Raw genomic sequence first — 3,992 nt, 5'->3', positions numbered from 1 at the left:
TTGATCCGAAACACTCTTCGTTCTGTTGGAAATGCCTTAAAGTGACAGGCACACTTTCACACATTTTCTCTTCATGCTCACCTTTACAGCTGTTCTGGCGCAAAGTGCAAAAGATAAAGTGTTATTCTTAGGCTTGACGTAACACTTGCACCAAAAGTTTTCCTGCCCAACCAATACTGCAGAGAGATCCATTGCTCCCATTACTTAGACGCTGCCAAAATACTAATTCATAGACACTGGAAAGAACCCCCCCCCCCGCCCATCCAGAAATGGCTCAGCAAGATCTGTTTACTAAACAGCTTTGAAAGACTCAGATGTATCCAAGAAGGAGAAATACCTCAAAACACGGACTAAATGATCTTCTTGCAGGAATAAGTAGCTCCCATCCCGCATTTACATCTAGCAGCCAGAAAATACACCCCTCCAATGCAAGACACCCATCGTAGAATCCTGAACCAGGATCATAAAGCAGAGCTTTCCAAACTTCCCCTTGTTCCTTTCCCTATAATCTTTGAGAATCTTCTAATTGTACAAATTTGTTCACTTTTATTACAAATTACAACAGATGAGAAATTTTTGGTGTCCTGTAACACCTGTACTCCCCCCTCACCCTTTTCCTTCCTTTCTATACCCACCACAAATTTATATATAAAGAAGGGTACCTGTTTTAGTCTATGGGACTAGGGGAGGGAGCAGGGAGTCCGGAGAGCTGCGGTTCATACTCACCGGGTGACCCATTCCTGCTGGACTGTTTAGTGCATGCACTGTCCCATAGAGATGAATGGGAGAGTACACACGCACAGAGCCGTCTAAGACTCAGTGTGTATGGTCCAGCTTTGTGGGGATACCATGCGGGAATGGAGCACCTGATGAGTATGAAAGACAGCTTCCCCAAACTCCCCGATAGCTCATCTTTGAGCACCATAAATGTAATTGATGGGCTTCTGAGATGACAGGAAAGCTTCCAGCAGACACACCATGTGTGATGGTGGCCTAACCACTATGCAGTTATTCAGACATTGTGTACGAGTACTGAGGCGAGTTTGTGCTGTTGTGCCACGCTGCACTTATGAATTTCATTTATAGGAAGTGCTGACTGAATTTTTATGATTTGTCTCTTCAGATCATATAATCATAGAATGGTAGAGTTGGAAGGGACCTCTGGGGTCATCGGGTCCAACCCCCGGCTCAGTGCAGGAGTCACTAATTCTGCCTGTCCACGGGCGGGGTTTCAATGCGTTCCCCGCGGCGATAATCCGGCTGCAGTGAACGTTCTCCATAGCGTTGCTATGGAGAGCGCTCCCCCCTTCCACGAGCGGAGAATCATTGCAATGTTATCAATTTTCTTTTTGACGTAAGCAGCCAGATCTTCAGCACTGAGATCAGTCACGGGGCTGCAGGTTGGAGCTGAGAGGGGAGTGAAAAGTATCAAAGAGCTGTTTAGGGCTGTACGAGGAGACGAGAGAGGTGAAAGACTTCTGTGGCGTGGCGAAGGGTGAGGTTGTAGGTGCTGAGCATGACTTTGTAGTGGAGAAAGTCTGCAGGCATTTGCAACTTTCTCCGCAGCCGTTCAGCACCTTGAGCACCGCCGAATGAAACGCATTTGAAGCGTGAGCCAGGATTGCCACGGTTGTCCTAGGAAGCAGAGCAGAGACGGAGGAATACCAGATCCAGAGTATTGCCATCGCTGTGAGTGGGAGAGACTGAGTTGAGAGAGAACAAGAGAGGTGGTGAGTGATAGAAGGTGAGAGGCAGATGGGGGTCATTTATGGGGATGTTAAAATCATCTAAGATGAGGGTTAGAATTTCACAGGAGAGGAGATCGGGGAGCCAGGCAGCAAAGTGATCCAGAAACAGGCAGGGAGCACCTGGGGGGGGGGGGGGGGGGGAGGTAGATAACTGCATGGACAGTGGGTGGAAAAGCCATAGCATATGTACCTCCAATGATGGGAAAGTGAGTGAGGGCACCTGGGTGGGGGGATTTTTATCTAGAATTTACCAAGCCCCACTAGATTTGCACAACCGGTTAAGTACTTGGGAATAAAAAAAAAATATAAATCAAGAAGTGTCAGATTACTACATTTAGACCAATTGTTGCTCAAATTTAGCAGAAGCTAGATGTATGGTGTCAATGACCTCCATCGCTAATAGGGAGGGATGATCTGGATGCCATAGCTATTATACTTGCTGCATAATTCATCACAGTGGATTGTCCAACACTACTTCTAGAAAGGGAAGAGCCTATGTAGAGATTTAATATGGTGCAAAAATAGTGCACGTATTAAATTAGAAACACTTTGAACCTCTAAAAGCAGAGGGAGGATTAGCGCGGTCTAACCCCATAGCATACTTCTTAGGCTCCCAGATGCAACATTTTAATGGGGGTGGGAGGTGGAAGAGACACAGGATGCCAGCTTTCACTAATGAAAGGAATACTTTGACGAAACACATTTGTTTGAGGCGTTGGAGATGCAGAGGCCCAAGTGTAACGCCCAACAGTTCCCCACACAGTCCCTCATGCACAAGATTTGGTGGAAAGCTAGAGGTATTGAAGGTTGTACGCAATAAACCTCTATATGGGATGCCCCTGGTTGATGGAGCTAGGTGTTACACGCATCTCTCAGATACTGTCAGGGCAAGCCACAGACATTCAATCAACTACAAAGGGATTATGATTTACCGCAGTTTTATTAGGTACTTGCAGCTGACACATGCATACCAAGCGGAGCGCTACGGAAAAGACGACTACACATTTTGTCGGACGTTCTAGGTACAGCATCCACTACAGCAGGGAAGATATTGCAGTTATACAGTTATATACAAGGACAATTAAATCTACAGAATCAGTCCTCGATTAAGAATTAATGGGAGGCTAATATTGGTCCCATATAGGACTCACATTGACATGAAATCCTGCAGATAACCCCCAAATTATCCCTAAGCGAATCAAACTGTCAGATATAGTTGATACATAGAGTAAATCGCACTGCAGCCTTTTTACACAATATAGGGATAAGGAATAGCCCTTTGTTTGCTGTAAACCTCAAGTAGCGGGACTGATACATATGTGGTGAGTCCAAAGTTTAACCGATACTGGAGTGAAGTCCACTCTCTGATTAACATTGTATCTACAATAAATCTGGAGTTTACTCCATTAGTTTGTTTCCTAGGATATAAAAGTGATATACCAGTGGAGGAGCATGAACAGCTAGCGGTAGGCCCTCTGTCCACGGGCGATGCACTATCCCGTGGCGGAGCTCCGCTGCAGGAGCCACAGACGAAGCTCCGCCGGTCAGCCTGCCTAATCTCATAGATAGGCTGACCGCCCACGGAAAATCGTGACAATTCGCAACATGCTGCGAATTGCCTACTGAGAGCGGAGAATCGCAATGATTCTCCGCTCATGGACAGGGGGCAGGCGCTTTCCATAGCAATGCTATGGAAAGCCTCAGACAGCGTGATTCGCCAGCAGCTCACTGCTGTTGAAATCACGCCCGTGGACAGACACCCATAGTAAGATTCTGGGGGGGAGCCCCTTTCCCCAGTATTAGGGGAATTCAACAATAAAGTCAACAGACTTACTATGGGAGAAAAGGCATACTGTACTTTAAACATAAAGCAGGACACAAATACAGTAAGATATGGTCCAGATGGTCGAAAGTATTTGGACCATATCCGAACTTGCAAATTAGGTAAACAGATTGTACAAGGGAAACCATACATAGGATATATCCTGGTCGCAATAGAGCAAAGCAGTGACCCATGAAATAATCATAAGGCCTCTACCGATATCAGGTTGATGGTTTATAGCTGCCACTGTTGTATTTCTACATTATATTGTGATACACATGGAAAATACAACTCACTATTCTCAAAAAGGACAAAGTTAAAGCGATAATCTGAAAGAATGGAAGATCCCATGGACCAATGGTCCCGTGTCCTCAGGATGCTGGACGATCTATATACTGGATGCATAAGAAAGACTCAACGGA

This window comes from Eleutherodactylus coqui, chromosome 10 (assembly GCF_035609145.1).
Source record: "Eleutherodactylus coqui strain aEleCoq1 chromosome 10, aEleCoq1.hap1, whole genome shotgun sequence".
Taxonomy (NCBI): domain Eukaryota; kingdom Metazoa; phylum Chordata; class Amphibia; order Anura; family Eleutherodactylidae; genus Eleutherodactylus; species Eleutherodactylus coqui.
The sequence above is the reverse complement of the archived record's forward strand: the minus strand, read 5'-3'. Positions refer to the sequence as shown.